This window comes from Scyliorhinus torazame, chromosome 12 (genome assembly GCF_047496885.1).
Source record: "Scyliorhinus torazame isolate Kashiwa2021f chromosome 12, sScyTor2.1, whole genome shotgun sequence".
Taxonomy (NCBI): domain Eukaryota; kingdom Metazoa; phylum Chordata; class Chondrichthyes; order Carcharhiniformes; family Scyliorhinidae; genus Scyliorhinus; species Scyliorhinus torazame.
The window spans coordinates 167136121-167153734 of NC_092718.1; the positions used below are offsets into that span (position 1 = coordinate 167136121).

Sequence of the window (17614 nt, forward strand, 5' to 3'; positions counted from 1 at the left end):
AGTGACCCAAGTCGGATTCGAACCTGGGACCCTGGAGCTGTGAAGCAATTGTGCTATCCACAATGCTACCGTGCTGCCCATTGCCCATGAGGGTGACGAACGTGGAAACAATTAATGATTCCAAAAGGAAATTGGATGGGCGCTTGAAGAAAATAAACTTGCAGAGATAGGGGTGGAGTGTGGGGGATGAGACTGACTGGATTGCCCCCTGGGGACTTTGCATGGAATCAATGGGCCGAATGGCTTTTCTGATGTGAATGACCTGATGATTCTCAGTACCTCTGATGTTTGTCACCCTAATTTCATGCCCTAGTGCTGTCTCATTCCTCCACCGCCGAAACCCATCCCTCTCCCTCATAAAGTCAAAGGTTTTGCAGTTTTCTCCGATGCTGCAGATTCCACAGTTTTCACTTACACTTTGGAATCAACAGCCTGAGGAGACAATCTATTTCTGCCCCTGTAATTTGTCCTTGATCTGTCTCTCTTTTGTTAAGATCATGTCAGAAATCCCTATGTTCACTTCTATTCCAGTGAGACACTGCTTAATTATCCATTTTACAGCTGCCAGTGTCTCTATGATGAAATCCCGCCTAATACATCCTTCATGGCAACCTATACATCTGCTTTCCCAGTATCCAAGAGCGATCCAATAATTGAAGTCAATCTGCTCCCTTTCTTCAAAGACACTGCACCCGTATAGATGCAGCTGTGATTGCAGTATTGAGAACGAGAGAGCAGTCACACGCAGGTGACCTGACAAGCCAAGCCCTCACTATCAATAAGTCACAGGCAGTAACACACTCTCGTCATTTAAAGCTTCACTTCTATGATGCCCAGGCATAATCGGGCATCATGAGTAGGAAAACAAATGAATATATTTCCAAATATTGTTCACAAATTCCAACCATGACCACATTGATCCCAAATCCCAAACCTGACCACGTTGTTCCCAAATCCCAACCCTGACCACATTGATCCCAAATCCTAAACCTGAACACATTCTCCCAGGATCCCAAACCTGAACGCATTATTCCCATACCCCAACCCTGCCCACATTGTTCCAAAATCCCAATCCTATCCACATTGATCCCAAATCCCAAACCTGAACACATTGTTCCCAAACTCCAGCCCTGACCACATTGATCCCAAATCCCAAACCTGAACACATTGTTCCCAAACTCCAGCCCTGACTACATTGATCCCGAATCCCAATCCTGACCACATTGTTGCAGGATCCCAATCCTGACCACATCAATCCCAAATCTCAAACCTGAGCACATTGTTCCCACAGCTCAACTCTGACCACATTGTTCCCAAATCCCAATCCTAACCACATTGATCCCGAATCCCAAACCTGAGCTCTTTGCTCCCTAACCCAAACCCTGACAACCACATTGTTCCCGAATCCCAATCCTGACCACATTGTTCCAGGTTCCCAATCCTGACTACATTAATCCAGAATTTTGAAAAATGTATTTTTCATGTGATCTGGATCTCACTGGCAAGGCCGATTCCTGCTGACCTTTGTTGGACTATTTCAGAATGCAGTTTAAGAGTCGACCTCATTGCTGCGTATCTAGACTCACATGGAGGCCAGAACAGCTACACTTTTGAAATTCAAACTTAAACATTGATTAAAGTAGTTAACAGCTCAATCAACTGCCCTAAAGCATTAACCACACTGTAATAGGCGCGTAACACAGGCGGTGAAAATCATGTTTTTTTCAGGGACTGATGAAAAGATGGACATAAACATTGGAGGTGGTACATGCCTGACTTTAGCAGAAGAGGCTGATGCTTACATAACTCTGATCAGATCCAGGCCAATACTCAGGGAGGAGGGTATGAAAGATTGATGCTGTAGTCACCTTTGAGCAATGCAGTATTTGTCGATGAAACAGTGTCCCCAATGGGCATCGTGTACTCCAGTGAGGAGGAGGAGATGAGGATGAAGGAGGTCAGCTGACCAGGGGCAGGAACAACATCAGTTGCAGGAAGGTGAACCAGCTGCTGAGGTGCGTGGGTCTGTGGACAGCAGGCAGCAGCAGGTACACATGCGTGGTGAAGGCCATACCTTGCCAATTGAATTCATAGGGTGCAAATGTCCTCTTTGCAGATGACGAAGGGACAGCATCTCCGGAGACTTCACCCTTTCACAAGAGACTATTTGACATTTCCCTATTTGGCATGCTAGCAGTTTAGACTCCTCCAATTGTGTGGGTGGTCACCCAATATCTGTGGCCTTGAACGTCACAGTTGCCTTGAACCTCTTCAGCTCTGGCTGATTTCATCCTGTGGAGACCTCAATGGGATTAGTCTGACTCCAGCACATCACTGCTTAAGAGTCTTCAATGGTTCCTTATTTGGGCGTGGACATCAATATACAGAACAAGCAACAACAGATTGTACCCATGTCACCATCACTGCACCAACAAAGTAACCAGGGGCTTCCATCAACCACTCCATAAAGGAGCTGAATGTGTGCAGCCACAATCAAAAAGTCATGCAGGTATGAGCAAGGTACCCGAGAAGCAGCCATGGTCTTGGTGGGCATCCTCTGGTCGCCTGAGGCCATGGAGGATCCAGCATGGTGGGGTCTTGTGCTCAGTGCCAAGTAGTTCTCCAGTTGCCATGGCACTTAGAGGCATCGGTGCCAATGCCAGAGGGGTGCAGAGGGAGAGGCCGTGGTCATCACAAGAATTCTGAGAGGTGGCCCCTGAGGGCATCATCAACCGCTCATCCCCCACATTCTATCCATCCGGATGGAGTGCAGGCCAGGATGCATATCCAGTATTATATCAGTGATCTTTTGGGTTTGGGCCTCATATGATAGTTACCAATCTGTCAAAGAAGGAAGCCATGCATTCTATTGAGAAGGTTGTGACAAAATGCATGGCCTGGGTGAACTCTTCCGATGCCAGCTTCAGAACATGCAACCACGCTGATATCTCCGACCTATCTCCCTGCACCTCATACTGGACATCCACGATCTGCAGCCTGATGGGTGACTCCAGAGGCTTTTCACCAGCCTGGGACTCAGAACCGAGGAAGCCTCCAGCACTCCTCCATTCCAGGCCTGCTTCACGTCCGCCTCTGGCAGCTGCTATTAAAACCGTGATGTGGGGGCGGTGTTGCTCGTTTTAGCCTTAGTTTAATTGCTCTTGTTCTATCACCTTTGCTCTTGAGTCACCAGGTATCTTTCCGATACCGCCACGTGGTTCAAGTCCGAGTAATGATCAATAATCCAACACACCGCTTAGTAAGAGTTAAATCAACACACATTTATTATATACAGCAGTCAATACTTATACATTAATTCTACTTCTAAGCTACTTCCTACAACTAACAGGCCAATACTTAACTTTGGGAATGGCCCACCAGGTCAGGGAAATGAATGGCCTTTCGTATGGGTCCTGAGCCTGCGGGATTCAAAGCTGGTACAGGTCGATAGTCAAGAGTGCCTATCTCGTAGCGAGCGTTGGAGTAAGACTTACTGTTTCTTGCGGCTGTCGTAGAGGGTCAGCAGAAGAGTCTCAAAGGGTGCGGAGAGGAGAAGAAGGGTCGATTTGAACTTGGCCCCTATTCTTATAGTCCCCAGGGGCTTCCCGCCTCTCGGGGCGGACCTTATACCTGGTTCCAAGTGATTGGACTTGGTCCCAATTACTTGGTTCGATATTCTCCAATGCTGGAGCGATTCCTTGGTCAATGGGCGGCTTCGAGGTGGTCATTCACCTCTCTTTGTGTAAACTCCTGCTGGCGCCGAAAAGTCTGGGTTGGCTTTGTGTGTCTAATTTGTAGCATATTGTTCCCGGGGATTGCTAATTTATATTCAGATGGCTGGTGTGTTGTTGTGTTGATGGCTGCAGGTATCGATTCTGTCTGGCCTCCCCAGAGGCGAATACACAGTTTTGCCTGCAGCTGCCTGTTTGAGTCCTGTTGGCTGATTTTCCCATCAGCCTCTTCTGTTCGCCATTTTAAATCGGGGCTTGGCCATTCTAATCGGGAGTTAGCCATTTTACATGGCTACAGCGGCATGTGGCACAATGGTTAGCATTGGGACTGCGGCGCTGAGGACCCGGGTTCGAATCCCGGCCCTGGGTCACTGTCCATGCGGAGTTCGTACATTCTCCCCATGTCTGCATGGGTTTCATCCCCACAACCCAAAAATGTGCAGGTTAGGTGGATTGGCCACGCTAAATTGCCCCCTAATTGGAAAACAAATGATTGGGTACTTTTTGTGAGGGCCACGAAGAATCCAGCACGAGTTGAAGGATAGAAAGAAATAACATTTATTTAAAATAACATATATATACAACAGCAGCAGCAACTCCCTTGCTGCTCACTCCTCTCTAGCTGGTTCCAAACTGGCCAGCTTTATTTATGCAGGGAATCTGCGAATGATTTCTCTGCCTCCCTCATTGGGGAAGCTCATACCAAAGGATTGTGGGATTGCCATTAGTCCCCAGCCAGTGGTAAGCAGGCAGGTTATAACATCCCTCCCTCCCGCAAAGTCCAAGGAATCCACCAAAGACCCTGGCGAAGAAGGGCGCGGACTTGTTTTGTCGCAGGCCAGACATCATTTGCACGAGGCGCTGGATTGGGTGGCGTGTAACGAGACGGAGAACGGCGCTTCCGTGATGAACGGCGTAACGGTTGAATATCCACGGCCCGTTGGCCTGAGGACTCCCCCTCTGAGGAATCCTGTGCCTCCATCTCAGAGTCAGAGTCCACTGCCTCCGTCATCTCGGCGTCTCTATCTCCACACGGTTCTGCAACGACCTGCGCAGGCTTTGAGTGCGGCACCAGAGGAAGATTGTGAGGAATACTTTCCACTGTGTCTGGTCTCTGTGGCTGTAGAAATGAGCTCCGGGGGTGGGGAATCTTTGGAAGAGATGGTCTTCTGGACCGAACGTGGTCTACATGCTTGCGCTGGAGACGACCCTGGACTTGCACCAGGTAAAAGATAGGGCCCGTTCGGCGAAAGATAACGGCAGGGACCCACTGGGTACCACCAGCAAAATTTCGAACGAACACTGGGTCACCGGGCGCAAACTGCCGAATCGGCCGATGCCGAGAAAAACCATGATGTCCCTGCCATTCTTGAGTGCGGAGTACTTTTGCGGCAATGTCCGGGAAAACCATGCTAAGGCGGGTGCGAAGTCTCCGGCCCATTAGGAGTTCTGCGGGAGCTACCCCAGTCACCGCATGGGGGGCGGTCCTATATGAAAACAAAAAACAAGCCAGTCTCGTGTCCATAGACCCAGAAGACTGCTTCTTTAGGCCTCGTTTGAATGTCTGCACTGCGCGCCCCGCCAACCCATTGGAAGCCGGGTGGTATGGAGCGGTGCGGTTATGGCATATGCCGTTCATCTTCACGAATCTCGCAAATTCCTCACTTGTGAACGGAGTGCCATTGTCCGTGACCAGCACCTCGGGGAGGCTATGCGTACTGAAAGACAAATGCATCTTCTCGATTGTTGCGCAGGACGTTGTTATGGTCCAGCTTATGGACCTCTAACCATTTAGACTGGGCATCGATTAATGGAAGGAACATGGATCCTTGAAAAGGGCCGGCGAAATCCGCATGCAAGCATGCCCAAGGCCGCTCTGGCCATTCCCAGTTATGTAGGGGCGCGGCCGGCAGAAGCTTCTGATGCTCCTGGCAAATGGAGCAGTTTTGGGCCACCTTCTCAATGTCGGTGTCGAGGCCTGGCCACCAGGCATAACTCCGGGCCAACATTTTCATTTTGGTCACACCAGGATGCCCATTGTGCAAGTCTCTTGGTATCAGCTCCTGTCCTTTTTCCGGGACAACCACATGCGCCCCCCACAAGAGGATACTGTCTTCCACGCTAGATTGTGACAGCTTGGAGGAAAATGCCCACAACTCACCTGGGAGCTGTCTATGCTACCCATCATACAGGACTATGTGCCGAACTTTTGACAGGACTGGCTTCTCCTGGGTCCAGACACGGATCTGTGATGCCGTGACAGGCAAGGAGTCCATAGAATTTAGGGTTGCAACCACCTCACCGGTCATGGGGGTCGACATGGGGCCGGTCGATAAAGGCAATCTGCTCAGTGCGTCGGCATTCGCTATCTGGGTTCCAGGTTTGTGCTCCAGAGAATACTCGTAGGCAGCAAGCAACAAAGCCCAGCGCTGGATCCGTGCGGAAGCAATGGGCGGTATTGGCTTATCCTCTCGGAAAAGTCACAGCAGAGGCTTATGATCAGTCACGATAGTGAAGTGGTGGCCATACACATACTGGTGGAAGCGTTTCACTGCAAATACCACCGCCAGGCCCTCCTTCTCGATCTGCGCGTACTTCTTTTCTGCTGCAGTCAATGTGCAGGAGGCGAAAGCTATCGGCCGCTCGGCCCCATTCTCCACCTTGTGGGATAGGACGGCCCCAATACCATACGGGGATGCATCACACGCATTGATGCGCAAACACTTTCCAGGATCAGAATGGGTTAGTAACCCAGACGACGACAATTGTTGTTTTACCCGCCGGAAAGCGGTTTCTTGTGGCTGACCCCAAATCCAAGTGTGATTCTTCTTTAGCAGAAGGTGCAACGGGGTCAGCGTAGTTGCCAGATTGGGGAGGAACTTCCCGTAATAGTTTATGAGGCCGAGAAAAAAATGAAGATGTTGAATTGCGCGCACCTTCTCTGGGACGGGGTGCAAACCTTCACGGTCAACCCAATAACCTAGGTAGACTACTTCCTTCGCCTGAAAGACGCACTTTGTGCAACGTAAACGGACTCCAGCCTCTGCAAAGCACCTAAGGACAGCCTCCAAATTTTCCAAATGTTCCTGCTCCTACGTCCCTGTAATCAAAACGTTGTCTAAGTAGATAGCGACACGCGGTAAACCTCTCAAGATACCCTCCATGACGCGTTGAAAAATAGCAAAGGGCAACCGTGTATATTCATACAGGCCCCGGTGTGAGTTAATAGTTACATATGGCCGGGAGGCAGGGTCCAGCTCCAACTGTAGGTAGGCGTGACTCATATCTAATTTCGTGAACGCGAGTCTGCCTGCAAGCTTCGCGTAGAGATCCTCTATGTAAGGCATCAGATATTGGTCAAGCCAGGAAGCCGTATTCACTGTAAGTTTTCATCGCCGCACAAGCGAACTGTAGCATCTGGCTTCATTACAGGTACAATTGGTGCTGCCCAGTCAGCGAAACGGACGGGCCTGATAATACCCAAGGCCTCCAAACGAGTGAGCTCCCCTTCTACCTTCTCGACCAAGGCGTAAGGCACCGGGTGCGCCCGGAAATAGCGCAGCTTGGCTCCTGGTTCTAATTGGATATGGGCTACAGCCCCTTTTATTTTCCCCAAACCGGGCTGGAATGCTTCTGGGTACCATCCTAGCACCTCAGTCAAACGTCCAGAACCTGTTTGGAGAATGTGCTGCCACTGCAGCTGCAAATGGCGCAACCAGTCTTGACCCAACAGGCTGGGCCCTTGGCCACGCGCCCCTCCTGCGTCCATAAACAATAGGGGTCGTCGTAGTTCCTGCAATATCCAATGGTTCCCCCGTGTAGGTGGCCAACCTGGCCTGTGTGTTGGTTAATGCAAGGGTCTGTATACCCTGCTTGATGCGGTCGAATGTCCTCTGGGCGATCACGGAGACCGCTGTGCTAGTGTCCAACTCCATCTCAAGCAGGTGACCATTGACCCGTACTGTCACCTTAATGGGGGCCACACGGGGAGCTGTCACACAATGCAGCTGCAGGCAGTCGTCCTCCGTCTCCACGTCCTTGGGAGTGGTCACCGCAGGTTCATCCAAATGGAAGATACGGCCCCTGGGCTGGCCCCAGTTTCTGTCGGAATGACGGCGGCGCCCCCAGGACTGGCATCCGCGACGTGGTCGCCGCCCACAAGTCCGACATGGACATGGCTCCTCATCCATTGGTTCGGCACTCAGATTTCTCCGCCCCCCCCCCTCATTGAGGAAGCTCATACTCCCAAAGGATTGTGGGATTGCCATTAGTCCCCAGCCAGTGGTAAGCAGGCAGGTTATAACTACTCTAAATTATTATTTTTTTTAAACGTGATGTGCTCTCACCATTATACCCCAGTCGCACATACCCAATGGGGTGCGTGTATCTGCACTGGTGTCAAATACAGAGAAAAAATATGTTGCACCACCCCCTCAGACTCCCTCCTACTCCTCAGATGACCTTTGGGATGACCGCCAGTACAGCAGCACGACTGATAAAGCTTTTAGCAGGGATATCTCTATCTCTGTCTCTGATTGTTGAACTAAGCAAAGTCAGCAAAGAGTACAGCTGAACAGAAACAGGGAAGCAACTCCGTCAGACTGCAGGTCATCGGAATTTCGAAACCGACAATTCATCCATCAATGCTACTGGAATCTCGAAACTGATTATTAGTCTCTCTGGTGGTTTCTGCTTTCTGGCGGAGTGCTGCAACTCCACCAACTCGGGTGTTTCGGCTGGGGTACTTCCTGCACAAACTGCTGCATCTGGTATCTCCTCGGCTACTGGCAACTCAGAAATTGTGATGCCGTTAAATTTCTTGATTCCAGTTTTGGCGCAGTAAATCAAGTATTGGACCAGGAGAGACCTCTTATTGTCCAAAGTGGAGCACAGAATGTTAATAGGATGGACCAATGGGCCAGTGTCTGAAGAGATGAAGCCAGATTGTATTTGGAAAGTCGAATTACGATTTGAAGGTGGCATCATGCTTTGGGGAGCAAAAGCAATCGTCCTTGTACCAGGAAGGGATTGGTCTTAGCTGAATTACATAGTGGACATCCCGGTGTGTCAAACATGAAGATGCTCTCCAGCAGTTATGTTTGGTGGCCTGGCATAGATGCCAACATTGAGAGGTTAGTGTAACACTGCAATCAGTGCCAAATGCAACAGAGGTTACCTGCAAGAGCCCCTTTGTACCCTTGGGAATGGCTTGGACGGCCCAAGGTGCATGTCCGCATTGATTATGTGGGGCCATTTTTGGGCATAAGTTTTTGCTCCTGATATGGGCCCATTCGAAGTGGATGTCAGTGTTTGGAATGAAGTCTGAGGCATTGCATACCACAGTTGAGAAACTGCATCTGTGTTTTGCATCCCATGGGATACCTGAAGTAAACGTGTCAGATAATGGAACTGCCTTCATGAGTGCTGAATCTCAGAATTTCACCTCCACATATCCAGACTGCGCCCATACCACCCAGAATTCAATGGAATGGCTGAACCCGCAGTCCAAACCTTCAAGGCAGGTCTTAAAAAGCAGTCAGGTGCAACTCTGAAACCAGAATTTCTCGATGGCTTCTCGATACTGGGCAACTCCTCATTCTACGACAGGAGTGCCGCCAGCGGAATTATTAATGGCCAAACATCTTAAGACCAGGCTGAGTCTGGTGTTTCCGAATTTGCCAGGGAGGTTAGTGGCCAGTTAGAGCAGTCAGAAGAAAAAACATGATTCAGGCAAAGCAGCAAGGTCGTTTGCAACAGATGAGCCAGCGTTTGTCAGAAATTTCGGAAGTGGACCACTTACATGGATGAGAGTTGTCCCACCAACCAGTACTGCAGCCTGAAACCATAGTGCCAGCCGGAAACGTTGGATGTCCGAGTAGTCAAGTACCGAGTCAACCTGTGACAGGAGAGCCTGCCACATGAGGTTGAGTTTCCGGTACCCGAGGAGATACCAGGTACAACAGTTTCTGCAGGATGCACCCCAGGAGGAACACCCAAATTGGTGAGGCTGTGCCGTTGTGCCAGAAAGCGGAGACCACCGGAGATTAAATCTATGATGGACTAATTGAATAATAATAATAATATTGTCACAAGTAGGCTTACATTAACACTGCAATTAAGCTACTGTGAAAAGCCCCCAGTCGCCACATTCCGGCACCTGTTCAGGTACACAGAGGGAGAATTCAGAATGTCCAATTCACCTAACAGCACGTCTTTCGAGACTTGTGGGAGGAAACCGGAGCACCCGGAGGAAACCCACACAGACACGGGGAGAATGTGCAGACTCCGCACAGACAGTGACCCAAGCCGGGAATCGAACCGGGGACCCTGTGAAACAACAGTGCAACCCAGTGTGCTACCGTGCTACCTTAAATGTTAAATTTATTGGGGACTCTATTGTTTAACTATTATCAATGTATAAAGGGACTTAGAGGGGGAGGGATGCATTGTCTAGCCCCATTGAGGGGGCGATCGGTCAATAGGGACCCAGAATAAACAATCCGGGGGCTTGATTCGGGGTTTACCCCAGCCAGCGTGGGTTGTCGCTTCAGATCCAGATGCTGATTGGCAGCCACGAAGCAGCACAACGCTGTAGGATAGTATGATGAAAATAAACATTAGTTTTTTCATACCTAGCTGGTGAGCCAAAGTTATTACTGAGCCCACTCGAGTTCCTGGCTCCATTCTCTCAGCCATCTGTGGAGAGACAAAGAGTTATAGGCTTGATTTTCAGTATCTACCTGAACAATCATCAGGGGAAATTGGCCAACCACATTCCAAATTCTTTCTCCTCTGATAAACAACCAAAATGCTTCCAAACTGAATGAGTCGTACACACATGAAAATTCCTACCTCCTGCGACAGTTTCCAGGAATTCAAACTCTTCACCACAAATTACTCAGGTGCCAAACACAGCTTTCTGGTGTAGCTGTCACATAATGTTTGGTGCCAGAGGTGTGTTGTAATAATCTTGGGGACGGTGGCATGGTGGCGCAGTGGTTGGCACTGCTGCCTCACGGCAATGAGGATCCGGGTTCGATTCTGGCCCTGGGCCACTGTCCGTGTGGAGTTTGCACATTCTCCCCGTGCCTGCGTCGGTCTCGCCCCCCACAACCCAAAGATGTGCAGGGTAAGTCATAGATTATCATAGATTATCATAGACTTTACAGTGCAGAAGGAGGCCATTCGGCCCATCGAGTCTGCACCGGCTCTTAGAAAGAGCACCCTACCCAAGGTCAATACCGCCACCCTATCCCCATAACCCAGTAACCCCACCCAACACTAAGGGCAATTTTGGACACAAAGGGCAATTTATCATGGCCAATCCACCTAACCTGCACATCTTTGGACTGTGGGAGGAAACCGGAACACCCGGAGGAAACCCACGCACACACGGGAAGGACGTGCAGACTCCGCACAGACAGTGACCCAAGCCGGAATCGAACCTGGGACCCTGGATCTGTGAAGCAATTGTGCTATCCACAATGCTACCATGCTGCCCCTTGAATTGGACACGCTAAAATTGTCCCTTAATTGATTTTTTAAAAAAGTAATAACCTTGGAAGCCAAAGTTTTGTTTAAATGGGTGACGGTGACCTCCTCCTGGATCATAGCCTGTCCGCACTGTCCTTGGAGGCCCCACCTTTCGTTTCACATTGGGTGTGCTGCCCACATTCTTATGATGCAGTTGGCCAGTTCACACTGGATGACTGTTAATTGGTCGCTACACAAATTTGATCCCTTTCCCAAAAGTGGCTGAAAGAGACGGTGATTCACAGACTCCCGCATCAGCCTCCTACCCACTGCCACGAAGCATAGAATCCAGTATAACATTTTCCCAAATCGTAATCCTGACCACACTGTTCCAAATGCCAAATTTGACCACATTGCTCCCGAATCCCAACCCTGACCCCATTGTTCCCAAATTCCAGCACTGACCACATTGTTCCCGAATCCCACGTTTGACCACATTATTCTAAATCCCAACCCTGAACTCATTTATAATAATCTTTATTATCACAAGTAGGCTTACATTAACACTGCAATGAAGTTACTGTCAAATGCCCCTAGTTGCCACATTCCGACGCCTGTTCGGGTACGCAGAAGAAGAATTCAGAATGTCCGAATTGCCCAACAGTATTTCTTTTGGGACTTGTGGGAGAAAACCAGAGCACTCGGAGGAAACCCACGCAGACAAGGGGATAACGTGCAGACTCCGCACAATGACCCAAGCCGGGAATCGGACATGGGACCCTGGAGTTGTGAAGCAACAGTGCTAACCACTGTGCTACCGTGCCACCCTAAATAATAATAATAATCTTCATTATTGGCACAAGTAGGCTTACATTAACACTGCAATGAAGTTACTGTGAAGATCCAAACCTTGACCACATTGTTCCTGAATCCCACCCCGATCATGTTGCTCCCGAATCTAAATGCTGACCGCATTGTTCTGAATGCTAAACATGACCACATTGATTCTGAATCCCAATTGTTTTCGGGTACCAGTTCTGACCACATTGATCCGGAATTCCAATCCTAACCGCATTGTTCCTGAATCCCTACCCTGTCCACATTGTTCCGCAACTCCAACCCCTACCCAGATCACATTGTTTCTGAATCCCAACCCTGACCACATTGTTCCCGTATCCCAGTCCTGACCATATTGTTCACGGATACCAACCCTGACCACATTGTTCCCGTATCCCAACCCTGACCACATTGTTCACGGATACCAACCCTGACCACATTGTTCCCGTATCCCAGTCCTGACCATATTGTTCACGGATACCAACCCTGACCACATTGTTCACGGATACCAACCCTGACCACATTGTTCCCAAATCCCAGTCCTGACCATATTGTTCACGGATACCAACCCTGACCACATTGTTCCCGTATCCCAGTCCTGACCATATTGTTCACGGATACCAACCCTGACCACATTGTTCCCGTATCCCAACCCTGACCACATTGTTCACGGATACCAACCCTGACCACATTGTTCCCAAATCCCAGTCCTGACCACATTGTTCACGGATACCAACCCTGACCACATTGTTCCCAAATCCCAGTCCTGACCATATTGTTCACGGATACCAACCCTGTCCACATTGTTCCCGTATCCCAACCCTGACCACATTGTTCACGGATACCAACCCTGACCACATTGTTCCCAAATCCCAGTCCTGACCATATTGTTCACGGATACCAACCCTGACCACATTGTTCCCGTATCCCAGTCCTGACCATATTGTTCACGGATACCAACCCTGACCACATTGTTCCCGTATCCCAACCCTGACCACATTGTTCACGGATACCAACCCTGACCACATTGTTCCCGTATCCCAGTCCTGACCATATTGTTCACGGATACCAACCCTGTCCACATTGTTCCGCAACTCCAACCCCTACCCAGATCACATTGTTTCTGAATCCCAACCCTGACCACATTGTTCCCAAATCCCAGTCCTGACCATATTGTTCACGGATACCAACCCTGACCACATTGTTCCCGTATCCCAGTCCTGACCACATTGTTCCCGTATCCCAACCCTGACCACATTGATCCCAAATCCCAGTCCTGACCATATTGTTCACGGATACCAACCCTGACCACATTGATCCCAAATCCCAGTCCTGACCATATTGTTCACGGATACCAACCCTGACCACATTGTTCCCAAATCCCAATCCTGACCATATTGTTCACGGATACCAACCCTGACCACATTGATTCCAAATCCCAGTCCTGACCACATTGTTCCCGTATCCCAATCCTGACCACATTGATCCCAAATCCCAGTCCTGACCATATTGCTCACAGATACCAATCCTGAACACATTGATTCCAAATCCCAATCCTGACCATATTGTTCACGGATACCAATCCTGAACACATTGATCCCAAATCCCAGTCCTGACCATATTGTTCACAGATACCAATCCTGAACACATTGTTCCCAAATCCCAGTCCTGACCATATTGTTCACGGATACCAACCCTGACCACATTGATTCCAAATCCCAGTCCTGACCACATTGTTCCCGTATCCCAATCCTGACCACATTGATCCCAAATCCCAGTCCTGACCATATTGCTCACAGATACCAATCCTGAACACATTGATTCCAAATCCCAATCCTGACCATATTGTTCACGGATACCAATCCTGAACACATTGATCCCAAATCCCAGTCCTGACCATATTGTTCACAGATACCAATCCTGAACACATTGTTCCCAAATCCCAGTCCTGACCATATTGTTCACAGATACCAATCCTGAACACATTGATCCCAAATCCCAGTCCTGACCATATTGTTCACGGATACCAACCCTGAACACATTGATTCCAAATCCCAGTCCTGACCATATTGTTCACAGATACCAACCCTGACCACATTGATTCCAAATTCCAGTCCTGACCATATTGTTCACGGATACCAATCCTGAACACATTGTTCCCAAATCCCAGTCCTGACCATATTGTACGGATACCAACCTGACCACATTGATCCCAAATCCCAGTCCTGACCATATTGTTCACGGATACCAATCCTGACCACATTGATCCCAAATCCCAGTCCTGACCATATTGTTCACGGATACCAATCCTGACCACATTGATCCCAAATCCATGTCCTGACCATATTGTTCACGGATACCAATCCTGAACACATTGATTCCAAATCCCAACCCCGACCACATTGTTCATGGATACCAATCCTGAACACATTGTTCCAAATCCTAACCCCGACCACATTGAATCCAGATACCAACCCTGACCACGTTGATCCCGGATACCAACCCTGAACACATTGTTCCTGAATCCCAACCATGGAACACCCATCCAGAATTCCAATCCCAACCCTCATTACATCTGTCCAGCTTACTGATGCACGGTCAATTGCACAAAGACGAGAGTTGGATGCAATCGAGGCTTTATTACACTGAGATGTGTGGCCTCCCACAGCAGCTGGCGAAATGGCTGCTGAACGAGGAGCACACATATTTATACTCCGCCTACTGCGCGGAGCCAGCAGGCAGGGAATTACCTCCGTACCTGTAGTACAGGGCCTTACCGTAAAGCACCTACACCGTCTCCCTCTATATACAATATATAGATCAGTGGTGACTACCACACTTACCACTATCCAACTACAAAGAATCAATCCAGGAAGGAAAAACCACGGAGGCAAGTACTGAAAAAGTGTCTGTTGTGGCTGACAGTAAATGAGAGCAAAGGCATTCATTCGTTCATGTCAGAGCTACACTGCATTCTCACTCGAGTCCTAATGACTTGGTAAACCCACACAAATGTGACTGGCACTCCTGACTGACACAAAAAGAAAACACAGTAAAGCCATGACAGACACGGCTGAGAGATCTCCAACTTTTTACAACGAACAGTGAGTGAAAAGACAATAACATGACTTGGCTCAGGCAGCTTTGCTCCCACAATTACTGGAACCAGTGCAGATTCTTAATCGTTTATTGGCTTGCTGAAAGCACCAAACTGTGATATCCTGTTCGTGACAAGGTCTTCATGCACAATTCTCTATGTCTCATTGTTACATTGTGTGGCTGTGTCGCCCCCTCGCTGTCTCAATAGACCTTTTCTCTCTTATTCTACCTTTAGACTGCTTTACATTGTCAACACATCTTTTATGCTACTTCTGTAGTGCAGATGTAATAGGGGTGATTTTAATCTCCAAAGCAGGTGGGTTTTGGATGTTAGTATTCAGTGAAACCTCCAAAATTTGCAGATGATACAAACCTTGGAGGTGTTGTAAACTTCCAAGGCTGGTGATAGATTTTAAGAGACCATAGGCTGTTGGACTGGGCAGACACATGCAGATGAAATTTAATCAAAAACAGTGTGAATTGATACATTCTAGTTGAAAGAATGAGGGACAGCACATTGGATAGCACTGCAGCCTCACAGTGCCAGGGACCCAGGTTCAATCCTGGCCTTGGGTCACTGTCTATGTGGAGTTTGCATATTCTCCCCATGTCTGTGTGGGTTTCCTCCGGGTGCTCCGGTTTCCTCCCACAGTCCAAAGATGTGCGGGTTAGGTGGATTGGTCATGCTAATTTGCCCCTTTGTGTTAAAAGGTTATGTGGGGTTAAGGGATAAAGCAGTGGAGGGTCGGTGTAGACTCGATGGGCCAAATTACCTCCTTCTGTACTGTAGTGATTCTGTGAGAGTCAACATAAACTAAAGAGTGCAATTGTAAAGAGGGTTCAGGAGCAGAGAAGCCTGCGGCTATATGTGCGCAAATCATTGAAAGTGGTAGGGCATTTGAGAAAGTGATTACAAAGATCCTGGTTTTGGTAGATAGGACACTGAGCACCAAAACAAAAAAGCCATGATGAACCTTGGCTCATCCTGGAATCCTGAAAATCCTGGTTCAACCTCAATCAGTATTGTGTCCAATTATGGAAACACCTCACTTAAGGAAGGATGTGAAGGCTTCAGAGATGGCGCAGAAAAGATTTCCATGAATGGTCCCAGGAGTTACATGGATGGATTGGAAAAGCCGTGATCGGTCTCCTGAGAGTAGAGGAGTTGAGAGGAGATTTGGTAGGGATGTTCATGGGGGGGTTGTGGACAGAGTCTGGAGAAACTGTTCCCTTTGGCACAGGGGTTGAGAACCAGAGGACATCAATTCAAGGCGGTTGCCAAGAGAATCAGTGTCGACATGAGGGAAAGCAGCGAGTGGTTAGGATCTGGAATGCACTGCCTGGGAGTTTGGGAAAGGCAGATTCAATCATGGTTTTCAAAATCAAATTGGATGAGCATCTGCAAGGAAACTATTTTCAGGACAATTGGGAAAGTAGGGGGTGTTGCATTGGACTGGGTGCTTCTGGTCTTGCAGGTAGCCATCTTGGGCACAATGGACAAACGGCCTCCTTCGGCACTGTGACCATTCCGTCATCTCCAACTTCCCGTTCTTCGCGAAAGCCTTTGAATGTTTTGTCGCCTCCCGAAATTTATGACAATCTTACCCACAACTCCATCTTTGAACTTCTAAAGCCAGATTTTGGGATGTGCGTATGGAAAATGGGTGTTGACAGAGTCAGCAGGGGGCAAATATCTTATCAGAACTCACAGAGGTTCACACACAAGGAATGACTATTTGAGGGTGATCACCTTACCCATGGAAAACAACTTACCTTGACAGAGCTCCGTCAATGAAGTAACCAAAGATGCTCCTCAGAATGAGCAAAGGGCACAGTGCAGACTTGGGAGAAGACATCGGATGATGACAAAAGTAAGACAATAATGTTAGGTTTTGTGGAGAAACAAGATGCAGAGATCTGAGGGGAGATTGTTCACTGAGCATCTTGAGATTTTTAGCATGTTAAATGCGCTATATAAATATAGCACAATGGTTAGCACTGCTGCCTCACAGCGCAATTCCGACTTTGGGTGACTGCTCCGTTCGCTCCGTTCTCCCCGTTTCTGTGTGGGTCTCCTCCGGGTCCTCAGGTTTCCTCCCCCAATCCAAAGATGTGCAGATTAGTTGCATTGGCCAGGCTAAACTGTCCTTAGTGTCCAAGGGCACGCAGGTTAGGTGGGGCTACGGGCGAAGTGGGCCCGGGTGGGATGCTCTTTCAGAGGGTCGGTGCAGACTCAATGGGCCGAATGGCCTCCTTCTTCACTGTAAGGAGCCTATGAAATGCAAATTGTTGTTATTATTCTAAAGCTGCAGAACACGGGTGGCTACTGGATCTGGAAGGAGGCTGGGGGTGCGGGGAGGAGACTGAAGAAGAACAGATCGACTGGTGTGTTGAGGATTTTCAACTCCAGTAAACTAAGGAAGAGGAAACCAATGGCTGGCAAGGGGCTGGAGTGACCGGCAATTGTACTTATT

At 48.8% G+C, this 17614-nt stretch overlaps 1 long non-coding RNA gene across 1 annotated transcript in view; it reads right to left on the minus strand.

Annotated features, from left to right (window-relative positions):
* Nucleotides 1-15004, minus strand: part of LOC140387252 (uncharacterized) — a 33081-nt gene extending 18077 nt beyond the window's left edge. Inside the window, exons 1-2 of the long non-coding RNA XR_011933808.1 lie at nt 14885-15004; nt 10364-10427 (exon numbers count right to left, since the gene is read on the minus strand). This is a non-coding gene — a long non-coding RNA (uncharacterized lncRNA). The remainder of the gene's footprint in view (nt 1-10363; nt 10428-14884) is intronic.
* Nucleotides 15005-17614: the final 2610 nt, after the last annotated feature.